Raw genomic sequence first — 14,708 nt, forward strand, 5'->3', positions numbered from 1 at the left:
GGTTTTGGAAAAGTACAGGTGAATGATGCTGTCCTGCATATAGGAGCGTCAGATCAGAAATAACTCCTATGTGTGTGCATGAACCAAGGATGTATTTTAAAGTTTAACTGGGACCTGTTGGTATTTGCATAGGTTTTCATACAAAACAAGTGATGAAAAATCACCAAGAAGACATATGTTGCTGGCATAAATAATTTGTTTCATGATTAATATTTGTAATGATCCCCTATTGATTTAGACAAGAAGCTGGTGGTAATTCAACCAAGTGTATAATTGGATTCATAGTGTGCAAATACTTAAGTATAACAGCAGAATAGAGTGACATCTCTTTCAGAGGAAACATGTTCACATTATCTTGGTGTGAAGTTCTTCTGTTCAAGGGGCACATTCAGCACGCCTCACCTGTTGTAAACATGCAGTGGATTTGTGGCATGCCCCTAATCTTTTTTTAATTGTGGGGGTGGGAAGAGTGATCTTCCTTTTGTGGCTGTTCTCAGTCTAATGCTGCTAAGACTATTAGGATCGAACCATGGCAAAGGCTTTGGGGAAGTCTTTTGTTAAGTAGATGTTGGTGCATAAGCGATAACAAGATTGAGTCGCTTTCATGTTCAACAACAAAGTTTTGGATAATCCACTGACAGAGAAGAGGTAATTTGGTGTGGCATCAGGTAGGGCTCCAAACTCATCTTACAAGCTGGTTCAGCTGATTCCAAAATGAAAATCTTACCCAAGTCTTAACTTAAAGTGAAGGAACAAAATGTAGGCAGGCACAGATGACTAAGTTACCTTTAATCCCTTTATGAAAATGCTCTTCACTTCATTTTCAGGAATTCTGCATACTGTAAATACATACAGCCTTCCCTAAAGACCCTGAGATGGGAAGATCTCAAATATCAGCTTTATCACAATACTGCATGAATGCAAGTATGGTACCTGTCCCATGCAGTTTTCAGCTCTGTCTGTTCAGTGTTGAGTTAGTAAAGAAGATGAATGAGGAATGGTATTTACATTGTGATGTCAATCCTTTTTTGATTTTACTGGTTATATCTAAAAGTTATCTATATTAGGACAATGCCCCCACTGAGAAAAATCCCCAAATCTGACATGTCAAGAGGTACTGTATGTTGAATATCCAGATAAAAGCAAGTATTGTAAAGGTTTCGCTAGTTACAAATTGTGTATGGTGATACTTGGAATACTAATATACCATACTACAGTTGTTACGGTTAATTCCTTCATCTGCTGTCAGTCTACCAGTTGAATTGTTGCTTTAACATGATTCTGACAGCAGCAGCTAGGTCTGCCACACACAACTCCTTCTCCTAGATGACCAATGTAGAATTCTATTTTCAGTACCAAGCATTTGAGACAACATATTTCTTCAAAAAAATGTTGCCATACATTATAACATGGGTTTAGGAATGCCACAGTGTAGTCTGCAAGTATTTGGACAGTAGCGAATGCTACATACAGTATATATGCTAAGAATGTCTGTAGTCTCTACAATGATGGAGTACAATTTTATGGTTCCTTATAGCCCAGCAAACATGCCCCTTTGGGACCCATGTGGGGCCACTGTGGGAATAAAATGAGCCCAGCAGGGGCAGCCCACTGTGGGCCCCGTTACCGGCGTGAAATGCAGGGCACGTGTGGGCCCCGCACTATGGGGCCCAGGTGGGGCCCCAGTGGGACAGCCCACACCCAGCTCAAAGTGTAGGCTGACTGTGGGCCCCACTGAGGCCCACTGTGGGCCCACAACGTGCCCCAGTGGGCCCAGGTGGGCTATGTGGGCCCCGCACTACATTTTTCTTCTTTCAGTGGCCCGACACAGGCCCCAAAGGGGCATGTTTGCTTGGATTAGGGTGAGAAAAACAATCAAAAGGCCTTCAGCAGATCAAAACTTTTAACAAACAGTGACAGGAACTACAGCCAATCAATTCTCTTCAAATAAAGTGACAAAAACCGTTATGTTTCATACCACAAACACAGATTTAAATTTTACATTCCAGTCCTTTTGGTTAACTGCCTTGGGCCCTGCACGGACTATCCCACAGGGGGGCCTGTGTCGGCATTCTGTAGGCAAGCCCACAGTAGCTATCCCACAGGAAACCCTCATGGTGGCCCCAAAGGACAAAACTGCTTTGGGCCCTGCACGGGCTAACCCACAGGGGGGTCTGTGTGGGAATTCTGTGGGCAAGCCCACAGTGGGTATTCCACGGGAAACTATCATGGTGGCCCCAAAGGGCAAAACTGCTGTGGGCCCCGCATGGGCCATCCAACAGTGGGGCCCATGTTGGATTTCTGTGGGTAAGCCCACAGTAGGTTTCCCGCAGAAAACCCTCATTGGGGCCTGAAGAAGTAAAACTGCTGTGGGCCCTGCATGGGCTAACCCGCAGGGGGGCCTGTGTGGGCTTTCTGTAGGCAAGCCCACAGTGGGTTTCCCAAAGAAAACCATGATGGGGGCCCAAAAGGGCAAGACTGCTGTGGGCCCTGCACAGGCTATCCCACAGGGGGCCCATGTGGGTTTTCTGTGGGCAAGTCCAGCTCTGGGCCTGCCCACAGAAAGCCCACAGAGGGGCCCCAAAGGGCAAAACTGCTGTGGGCCCCGCATAGGCTTCCCCACATGGGGTCCACGTGGGATTAGTGTGGGTTTGCCCTGTCCACACTTCCCCACAGTAAACCCACACATACCCACAGTGGGCCCGCATGGGCATGTTTGCTGGGAGGCCAGGTTTAGGGTTAGTTTATATTTATGGCCAAAACAGTCACCCAGGTTGGAAAAATAATTTTTCTTTTAAAACAGCTTAAGCTGAGTAGACTTACAGTAGAACAAATGTCAATAATTTACTGTACTTTGTAAGTGCTTGTTTTAATGTGTATGCTATTATAACTTAAAACTACAGTATCTAACCATTTGATACAAGGCAACAAAAGTAGTATTGTTAGGTCTGCCTTTCAGCCCTCAGTTGGTCAGCAGTTGTCATTCATCACCTAGCCAGAGCCCGGGATAAGTTGCTCTTGGAAAGCCACGGGAGGCTGGCTTTCCAAATGCTGGCTTTCACCTGTGGCTTTGAATAGGAACATTTTGTATGCTATTTTTGTCATTTACTGCTTCCTACCACTGTTGCTGTTCCACTGCCTTCTGTGTCACCTCGCCATGGTCATTTTACACTGTTTTTCTAAAGACTAATGAAACTAGCAACAGGTGATGTGGACCTAAGTGCACACACTGACAAAGATTAGTTTAAAGGCAATTAACTTGGTCCATGTTTTGGTTCACAGTCAGCATCGAGCAGGCAGGAATTTTGCAAACAAATCAGAAAAATAGCAGGAAGGTGGGGCAGCAGCAACAGGTTATCAGAATAGGGAAGCAGGTGACTGGCAGGCTACAGGAAAACAGGAATAGCTTGAACACTAAAGCAGCGTGCTAACATTCAATCTGGCAAATGTCACAAAGAACTGGCTCTATGTAGACACACAGGCATTAATTGAAGATTGGGAGCGCCAAGGAGGGCAGGCTGCAGATTAGTGCTTATAGGATGGGCAACAGGTGTGAAGGACAGAGGAAAACACAGAGGGTGCATGGTGGACAGGTGAGGAATAGCCAAGCCAGGAAAAAAGAACGCACACACACATCACATAGGAAAATCAGATATAACGTGGAAAGAGTAGTGAGGGAAGAGAATAGAGGAGAGAACGGAACAGCTGTGGCCATTATAACTTTTATTTGGTTTTGTAGAAATGGTTCCGAATGAAAACTGTCGACAGCATGTTTTATGGATTATTCTAGATAACTTGGAGGTTGTTTCTGGAAAGGCAACAGATATATACCTCAACACTATAAAAAGAGAAGAACTAGGAACATGACTAGATTCAACATAGGTGAAAGTAGGGTAATATACTTGTGTGTGTGTGTGTATGTGTGTGTGTGTGTTCATATGTTTTGGTTGAACCAACCCTTTAAGTCTTGGTGGGGATATTACTTTTTATATTTGTACTATGTCCTTGAGTGACATGTGCAATCTCTGTGTAACAAGGTATACTAACACTTAAAAGCTGTTGCCCTAGGGTATTAAATTATTTCAGACCAGTTGCCTTCACTTCCTTGTAAAAGATTACTATTTGAAAAACTATGAGGGCATTGCCTTTTAAAGAGAACCAAGCATGCTCCTAACCCTGTGTGGTTTGATTATAGTTCAAACAGAGGAGTTGAGCATGTCATCTTTTACCCTGCTTCATCTCTAAATATCTGAAAACGGTACTTAAGCAAAGCTTCATAGACTTTTCATCGTTTTTTTAAAACTATTAAGGCACACATTATAGCCATGAGGTTCATTTTACAGTGAATATTACTTTTTTTAAAGTAGCTTGTTGATTTTCTGTTTTTATCAGTCTTCTTCAAGGAAATGAGCTGAGTCATTGTCCAATAATTGAAGACTTTGATCAGTGTAATTGATCTGTTCTGCAACTAAATATTTAAAAGACAGTCAAAGTCTTTAGGTCTCATGCTGTGAGTTCACGCTGTGAGAAAATTAAATTGGGTTGTACATTAAATTTGAGAGTGTCTTCTACCTGTGTTATTCTTTTTTATTCTCATAATAAAATATGGACCAAATAAACAGTTCAGTTTTGCTTTCTTGTGTCCATGTTTTCTGCACACTAACTTTTCTCTTTGTTTCTCAGATCCTTTTTAACATAAAGTCTGTCTCACCACCAGCAAGCTGCATGAATGTTCTACCTTATGTCCTTAACTCATCTCCCAGTGTGACTAATGTTGCAACCTGATGAAACATCCAAGGTAAAGAGGTCTTCAAAGGTGTCACAAAAATTGGACAGGTTAGACTAGAAACACAACTGGTAAAGTTACTACCCTTAGGAAAATCTTCAAGATAGGTGATATGTCAAATCAATTGCAAAAAAATCCATAGAGTAATTGTATAATTTCTCAGGAAAAAGCTTAATGACAGATCAACTTGATATATTTTCATTCCTACTGTAAATGATGCTCCTCCTTGATCTGCTACTCTGAAGAAATTTACTGTATTTTCTTCATTTTTTTTTTTCACTAACTGAGAACCCAATAACGCATACACAGCACATCCTGCCCAACAAGCCTTGGAAAGTTGTCAAAACACTAAGTTTAGTAAAGTAATGTTGCATTCAGTCCATGCACACTGGACCAAGGGAAATCTGATTTGGTCCACTGGTGAGATTGATCTGGAGCTGGAGTTTGCTCTCCTGCAGACAACACTGAAATTCTCCCCCAGGTTGTAGACTAGGGCCAAGGCTAGAATCACTTCCCCAAGCGCTGGAATCTTCTGTATCCCCAAAGCAATGCCTCAGTCCTAATTGGCTTTTGTGATTGGCTTGTTAGATAGCCAGGGTCCTATCCTGAAATTCCCACTCAAGTGTGGGGGCCATTCATTTTCACCGTGAGCCACTGAGCCTTAACAAGATGTCCGGTCCTCCAGGCAGGCCGCTATGATCCTCCTGAGGGCAATCAGTAGACTCTCTCACCTCCTGTGTCTTAGAGAGGGACTCCCTCAGGTGATGACCGGGACCAGGGATCAAGGAGCGTGTCACTATAACACTCTTAGTCTTAAACACAAGTTCATTCCTCACCTCCAGTCCATCCAACTAATTAAACTTGATGCTCAGGAAGAAACCTGACTTCAGCAGTTATATAAACCTCAGTGATAATCATGGCCAATACAAAGCCACCACACAGAGTGAAGAGAACCATGTTCACCTGAGTTTTAGTGGGGTTTTTTTTTTGTTTGTTTTTTTTAAGCCTCAGAATACTAGTTTGGCCTTCAGTACATTTAACAATGCATCTCTGGGGACACAGCTGACATTGCTATTAGTGATATTGACAGAATGGCATCTTATCTTTCTTAATATCCTGTTTAAAACATCTTCTCCTTATTGATTGTGTAATTGACTTTTAAAATGTAATATTAGGAGGCATTTCACAGTAACAAGCAGAGCAACTTTTAATGACACAAAATTGATTTACCAAGATGCCATCCAGATCTTTACAGATATTACTCAAGAACTTAATCAAAGTAATAAATTCACCCCAGACACATGGTCAGCTGAGGATTTGGTAATAATTTGTATTGTGATAGTAGTATGACAGAGGTGAGGTAAACTTAGAGCCTTTCTACTCTCAAGGCTGTCCCCTGTACAGCATAGTTACCATGAAAAATGTTTACAGAAGACGTATTTCTAATTAACTTCATCTCAGTAACACAAATTGCCTTCAGTGCACAATAATAATTTCCTTGCAATCCAGACAGCCGAATATGTGAATGGTGGCTGTTCAGTGTGCATATTTCTAAATGGTGTTTTTCTCAAAGTTTGGAATGAATTAATCCTGCTACATAAGGATAGTCAGTGGCCCAAGACTATACATGGGCTTTCTGTTTATGCATCAAATGTTTTGGAAAATTGGGCCTTGCTCATAACAATGGCAATTCACTTTGTTTTTGTATTGGAAAACACTTTTGTCCTCTGGGGTAATTGCCTCAAATAGCAGGTTGTTCCAGACGAGAGAGAGATGACTAAACATAAGTGATTTGTGGCGAAGCTGAGGTCAATTAAGATCAGAAGGCTGGGCTACTGCTAAATTTCAATTTCTAATTTGTGGATTTGAATTTGATTCACAATACACATGAAACAGAATGAAAGAAAATTAGTTATTGAATCTGATTAAAAATAAGTTAGATTAGAATTAGAATTAATTTTATAGGGCAACTGAAATTGTTAAAATTCTGTGGCCTCATTCTCATAATGCCTGTTCTTTAAAAAACATGCAGAGGGAGACTCAGTATACTGTAGGAAGATAGACATAAAGTTAATAATTTTGTAGATTAGAACAAGACAGACTTTTTTCTTTTACAATTCCCTCATCACTTTCCACTCCAGCTGCATGTTTTAGCAGGGACTGTTGATCATTAGCACTTCCCCCACATTGTGCAGTCTCTGGCATCACTCCCTGCTCTGTCATTGGCACACTCTCCCATCTTGTGTTTTAAATTGTAGGAGGCAAAGAATGGAGCTGTGTGGGGCTTGTTTGTTAACGACACAACACCCTCATGAGTTTGTGCTGGCAGCATGCCTAGCCACCAGAACTGTGGCGCACTACACTAGAAAACTGGAAGTGAACCCACTCTCGTTCTTAAACGGGCATATTTATTTAGTAATTTACCCAGCAGTCATTAGGGCTATGTGTGCAGCTTTTTCCTGTGATCTACTCAGACTAATTATATCAAACTTGCTCTTTGGGTTTTAATTTGTTTACAATAGATGATATAAATGAGGCCTTTCCTCCGATGGCTTCACAGATGATTGAAGTGTGGCGCTGAAATGCAGCTGCACTGGGTTTACGGCTCGACCAGGGTGTCCCACACCACCAACTCAGTTATTATCCTTTGATTGGACTTAAGCTGCAGCTTTACAAACACTGGCATATACCTTCCAAATCAGTTGATGTGTTGTATGATGGCCAATATAAATTACACTAACAGATAACAAGCCAACGTCCCATACAACTGTGCAGAGTTATCCAACACACCCATGCATACGCAACATGTAAATGGATTATAATGAACATTCACATCATGATGGGCAACTGCCAGAGGAGAGGAGAAAAGGAGAATATTCTCTAAAACCATTTAGCCTATAGATTTCACTTTTGAAATTGACTTTCTTTTGCCTTTAATAAAACATTCCTGTTTCTACCTCCAATTGACCTAAAATGGAAGTACATTTTCACATACTGTCTCTTTCTCAGATTTCACAGCACTCAGACATAAAAGATGCACAGATTTCAGCTGGCTGTTGCTGGGGACTTCTGGCAAGTCTATTATAAACTTAGTTCAATATTTCACATCCAAGGGGCATCAGATGGGCACCATACAATTGTGTGGAGTGAAGTTGATAGGCCTGGCTTTATATTGCTTGCTGGTACTGCTTAAATAATCCATGAAAGCTCTTAAAGTGGCCACAGACAACTGTAACAGACTTATAAAGTTTTAATAATAAGCACAATGATAGTGTATTACTCTGATGGGGTGCTGGAATTATACATTAATTATTAGGTTTTATTCCTGTTCTGAATCCATTTCCAGCTAGTTGGGTGTGAGGCTTTCAGGGAAGAAAGTTCTACCTACAGAACATTCAAAATGAATATTGAACTGGCTTATCATGCATATACTATTTGACTTCTTGGTGCATTGACAGAAACAACATATTCATCATTCAATACCTTGATTCATCTATTCATTAGGACTGTAAATATGAAGTGTGAGTGAATGTTTTCACTCTCATAAAGATGGATCAAGCCAAAGACAAAATGCATCAAATTATCAAGATTCTGCCAAGGGTATTCATGTTTGTCCACGGTTTAGCAGTGGGGTGGAAGACAGTTGTACGTTCTCAGAAACCTTTGAGGATTAATAAATATGATGAAGGGCCTTATGTGATTGCTGGCTTGGAAACCATATCACTGAAAATAGACAAGAGCTTGGCAGGGAGGGAGAGAACTCCCACACCCTTCACAGAGGGAGAATGACAGGTATTTTCTACAGGATGTTTGAATGGTGTGTCTCTGCATTTTGCATCTCTGTGCACTTGAATGATATTTTGATCCACTGAATAGCTACAGACACACTTTTATACGCACTTAAACTGGGGGAGCTAAACCGAAAGAAGTGCTATGGATTAAAGAACATGTAAAGAAGGTTCCAGTTGGACTACTGCTTACATCTTAAGTATGAGCTCATTGTTGCTATTGTTATTACACAGCTACCTTTACACGAACAGAGATTCAGTTCTTAACCCAGTTACTCAAGTAAGCTGGTTTTGGTCATAACTCAGAATGGAAACTGGTTAAGATGTACATATATCCCTGATAAACTGCATACTGTGACATGAACAATATTTTATCCTTCCACTTTTTATCTGTCTGATATTGCACAGCATTATGGGTAGAGTTGAATGTCAACAAAAACATTGCAGCAGCAATTCTTCCCTTTACTATTGGGATTATAAATGTAATACAAGAACTAAGCTCCTGCTTAAAGAGTCTAGCTTTCAGCTGTGCCTTTTTTATACTTTTCTGTTGAACTACAGTATTCCATCCATGTAGAGAGCACCATCAGGTAGACATGACTACTCTGTTAATTGGTTTATTCATAGCAATAGTGCACTCTATCACCAGATATCAAAGGTACATGTGTGAATAAGATTCTAAAGTGTGGACAATAGCTTGCTCTGCACATGTTAATGTATCCCCTGGTGGTGTGAATGTTATAATTTAGTAATAACTATAGACATTAATCATTAAATTGACAAGGATAAAATAGCAACCCCACTGCATGGATGTGCTAGACTGTTAGGTACACTGGCAAACATCACAAGGCACAAACTGAATAGAATAAACTGAATCTTTATTTTCATGCAGGTGAGGCACTAAGATTATGTTATTACTGCTTAGTATCAATAATTTTCAGGACTATAATCACTCAACAGATAGCATTTTTTACTAACAACGCTAATGCAGGTTAGTACCACTGACTGTACATAAAGATGAACAATGTGTCTCCGCTTCCTGCTGCTATGCAAATTGAAGCCAAAATATCTAGTTTCCAGGAGTTGCCATCTCGATTGTGTGATGTAATTTGCAACAAAAGCACGGTAGAGTTGGGTGGTGGGGTGACGGCCCATGGGACACACCCCCTCAACTTGACTGACAGCCATCCCACCAGCCAAACCAGCCAAAACCAGCTGGTAACTAGCAGCTACAACTGGTAGTGAATCACAAATGAAAACGCACATTAGTGTCTTCTGTCAGAAACTGCTGTGGTTACTCAGATGGAGGTTTGAGGGCGGCTGTCAATTACAGCTTTCAGTCATGACATCACATCCCCTTTTTATATCCTCATATAACCAATTAAAAACAAACTTATCAGAAAAATGAACAAACATCAGCATGATAAGAACTACCTAAGATGTCAGAGACCCTCTTTGGGAAAAACTTATTTAATGTGCACTTTGATTTTTTAGTTTGGCGCATGTCCCATCCGCTAACATGGAAGGGGAGGGACTTATGACCTATATTGCAGCCAGCCACCAGGGGGTGATCAAGATTTTTTGGCTTTGCTTTTGGGGGGCTGTCATGTCATCCATCTTTATATACAGTGTATGGTTAATACCTGATGAGATAATGGCTGAAAAATGCTAGTGGGGCCCTTTTTCTGTAGAAACAAATATGCCATATTTCTAAAGTATGTTCACGCAGAGTTGACTTAACGTGGAGCTCCCCATTGATTCATTTTCCCTACAGCTCTTTCACACTCTAATCAGACTAACAAAACAACGGGACAGGTGCTCCTTGAAGATACTGGCAGCACCATTAAGTATTTAACAACAATGGTGCACCGCAGAGGATGTATTCCTATTCTAGGGTAACCTACTTATCACCACAGTATGAATGCAAATGCTGATGTTTATTACAGTGTGCCTGCATGTTTAAAACATTAGTTGAAATTCACACGTCTGTTCCCAGCACATATGCTTCTGTTAGGGAGGGGCCTGATGGAGAAAAAAAAGAAATAGAAAAATAAAATAAAAAGATCACATTTCAATTTTTAACAGCCAGGTGTGTATGCCTACCACTATCTGATGTATTTCATGTGGTAATTGTAAATCTTATGGTTTTCTTCTTCTGTGTCCGCATCAGCAGCATACAGTATTTACCCTGCGCAATACAAACATCATTTGATACATATTTGTGCATGTTTATTTCATGGAGAAACAGCTTCGGATCCAGAGATCATTCCATCCCAATGCACCACAAAAGATGAAAGTTGTCTTTAAACCGAGAGCCAGGGTGTGCTCTTGTCGCATTGTTCAAAGGTGTAACCTTGCTTTCTGTGGAACAAGCTCTATCACCTTTTTTTGCTAGACCACAATACTTCAGGGTAAGAGTTTGGTCTGGCCCAGTTGACTGTCAATGATGCAGTTTAGCTTTTTTGTCTCTCCCAAGCCTAAGGAGGAAGTATAATTGAGAAATCAGCAGGGCCCTCTCCTCCTCCTCAAAGTCATTTGCTTACATACTGTGTTCCCACACCAATCATCAGCTTAGCGGCTTAGCTGTATTTGTACTTGAAGATTGTATGGTTGTTGCCGTCAGCCGTCTTATCCTGGCAGTGACTGTGAAGGAGAGTAGAAACTTTTGCTTTGACGTGCACATAACATTGATCCATTTTGTCATGAAATTCAGTGATTAAAATCACTTGCAACAGGGAAAACATCTGTAAGCAAATGGCCTCAAACATACAGACACAAAGATAAAATAGTCAATTAGTATGGAGGATCGAAACTGCCTAAATCAAAAATAAATAAATAAACAAATAAATGACTCAATAAATAAATTAATATGCCATTAAATGCTCCAGAAATATTATTAAAAATAAATATATGCATTGATGAATTTATAAAATGTGACATAAATTTATATTTCTGTTTCAATTTGCTTCTGTATTTATTTACTTTTATATTAATTCTCCTGTTTATTAACTTTCCCATTTAATTTTCTGTTTAATTTATTCATTTATTCATTTTTAAATGTATTTGTGTACTATTTCCCCTTTGCATTTTTCCTCCTACTTATTTCCCCAAACTTATTTATTTCTGTATTGCCTTGTAACATTTCTTTATGCTTCATTATGCAAATGAGGGGGCTGTCATTCAAAGTGTGTCATGGGGTCAACTTTTCCCCTACTGGTTGATTAACATCAGAGTGCATAGATAGACTATACATGTCTTGCTCCCACTCTGGTGGCCACACCAGGAAGAAGAAGTGTTTGGTTTGAAAAGGAGCAGGTAGAGATCTGCAATGATGACTTCAGTTAGACGCTCAGTGTCAGAGCTGTTAAGAGAAGAGGCTAATAGACTAGAGGAATTATACTCTATCATACGGCATGAGAACCAGCTGAGAACCGGGCAGATGTGTTCATAGTGGTAGACGACTGCATTGGGATTGGGATCCCGTGGGTCCCACAGGACCAAATGCAAATCTTGCAGGAAGGGGCAGTTTTAACTTTGCTGTGAGTGGGAGCGGGTGGTCAAAAAATATACTGCAGGTCCCAGGATTTAGCCAATACTGCAGGCCGACTTTCACAGAGCTGGGCTAAGTGCTCAGTCAGTACTCTTCCTGGTGCCCTCTGACACGGCTACCTGCTGCCATTCCTACTCACACACATACACACAGTCATGAGTGCGCACCACCGGCTGCTGAAACCTGCTGATTTCACCTGTACAAGCACAGAAAGGAAACACCAAACAATGCATGCATATTGCGATACTGCAGGTTATTACTACTTTTGTGATTACTGGAGGAACCGAACCAACTATCAGCCTCACATGGTCCTTGACATCACATCCTGAACTTCATCATATCACAAATAACATAATTCTCCTGTCTAAAATGAGCCCGCACACAGCCACGTTCTTCTGTTACAGAAATAGCAGTGAAATCCGTCTCTTCACCTGTGCAAAAACTAGCTGCTGCTTTTCCTGCTAGGAAAGTGGTCTTTGTGTGGGAGCAAAACATGTATAGTTGATCTATGCACTCTGATGTTGATCAACCAATAGGCTAAAAGTTGACCCCATGACATACTTTGAATGACACCCCCCTCATTTGCATAATGAAGCAGAAATGCATAAAGAAATGTAAAAAGAAAATGCAGAAATAAATAGGGGGGAAAATGCCAAGTCAAAAATAATAAATAAATAAATTAATAAATTAATAAATGAAATAGAAAATGAAATGGGGAAGTAAATCAATAGGGGAATTAACGCAAAAGTAAATAAATACAGAGGCAAATTAAAACAGAAATGTCAACTTATGTCACATTTTATAAATTAATTAATGCCTACATTTATTTTTAATATTTTTGGTGCATTTAATTGCATATTATTTTATTTATTGAGTCATTTATTTATTTCTTTATTTAATTTAGATTTTGGCAGTTTCAGTCTTCCATACAATAGAAGACACATTGAATGAAAATGCTGTCTCCTGAATAAATGAACTCTGAATTACAAAAAAGCAAAAAATATACCTTTTTTACCCATCCAACAGTCATTTGACCCTGAGAAAGATGGATTTAGGAGGGATAAAGCACTGCTAATCATCTGTCAGAGAGCAGTCCTCTTCACCTGCCCTAAGGCCTAAGAGACAGCTGGAATACATAATTTGAGGATAAATAGATGGTAAACATTATTAACAGCATATTGAGTGGACACTTAAAGTGCTGGACAAGTAAGTACTTTGTGCTATCGGAAAGCTTTATCATCCTTTTCACATACTGTAGTATCAAAGTTGTCGTCTCGAAAGGTCATAAAGCAGAAAAGAAAACTGAAATATTTGATTAATTCTTAACAGCTTAGATGCAAAGGTGTGGTATTACATCACTGAGAGGTCATTTTTCCCTTTTTGTCATATCTTAAAGGGTCCCTCCCTGCTGTATTGTCACACTGTGAAAGGCTACCATCAAATTCAAGTTGCTCTGATAAAAATGCTGAGATGTGGGATATTCCATAGATTCCTGTGTCATCAGTTTTGGGGGTTACGGTGTGGAGTCAAGCCCTTGGAGATGTGATCATTCTCCTCTTTTTAAGGTGAGCAAATTGTCTTCTGAAGAGGCAAGGCCTTGCCTGGCTGCATCTGGGTGTGAATAAATTCCAAAATTGTTGTACATTATTCCTTAAGCAATCTCCAAGCCAAAGAACACATCCCCTAAAGATAATACACCTTACAGCTTCTGAAAAATAATGGCTACAAAAATACATACAATACACCACCAAAACCAGTGGTTCTCAAACTTTTTCATGTCAAGGACTCCTAAACTGACACATATTAGACCATGGACCCCCATTTGATAAGATTTTGTCCCAAGATCCCCCATCTGTTAAGATTTTTGTTTTTAAATGTTTTATTATTGAAAGTGTATGATTCCCATGACCAAAATAGTCATACATCCTGTCATTGTGCTACTTATTGATGGAATTATAGTGAAAATAAATGATTCCCCATTTTGCTGTGGACCCCCTGGAACTCTGGGGGTCCCTGGACTCCACTTTGAGAACCACTGGCCAAAACATCACGTACTGTATATTTTCCCCCTATATGAAAACCACACTGTCCTTGGAATAAAATAAAATCTCTTCCTTTTACGTTCCAAAGTTAATATTACTTGCTAATGCTTGGCAGTATGAATGATATCCCTTTAACTACCATCTGACTGACTTCCAACTGAAACATGACTCCCCTGTCAAGATTTCGTATGCTGATATTAGAGGAACCTATGTGAATTAATAAAAGAGACATAATATCAGAGCAGCTTATGCTAAGAGAGATGACTAATTAAAATTGGCAAAGGGAATTAATGTTTCATGTCAGCAGCTGATGAATAAGTATCAAAGACTGGCATGTCTAATTGTATCTATATATCTCACCAATTATGTAAACTTGCACCGGTGCAGCACTTTCAGATATTGCCAATGTGAAGTACAGTAGAGCTCAACCATCCTCTCTGACCTCTTTCCTAAAAGGTTTTACAGGTTTTACCATGTGTGACTACTTCCACCTTTGATACTTAAAAAGAGTAGCCATTATTAACACAACTTCAAGGGATTCG

The 14,708-nt window shown here is 40.0% G+C and overlaps 1 long non-coding RNA gene across 1 annotated transcript in view; it reads left to right on the top strand.

Moving 5' to 3' along the window:
* Positions 1–14,708, top strand: part of LOC121902078 — a 106,704-nt gene that overhangs the window by 33,824 nt on the left and 58,172 nt on the right. The gene's annotated exons all lie outside the window — the stretch shown is intronic.

This window comes from Thunnus maccoyii, chromosome 8 (genome assembly GCF_910596095.1).
Source record: "Thunnus maccoyii chromosome 8, fThuMac1.1, whole genome shotgun sequence".
NCBI classification, from domain to species: domain Eukaryota; kingdom Metazoa; phylum Chordata; class Actinopteri; order Scombriformes; family Scombridae; genus Thunnus; species Thunnus maccoyii.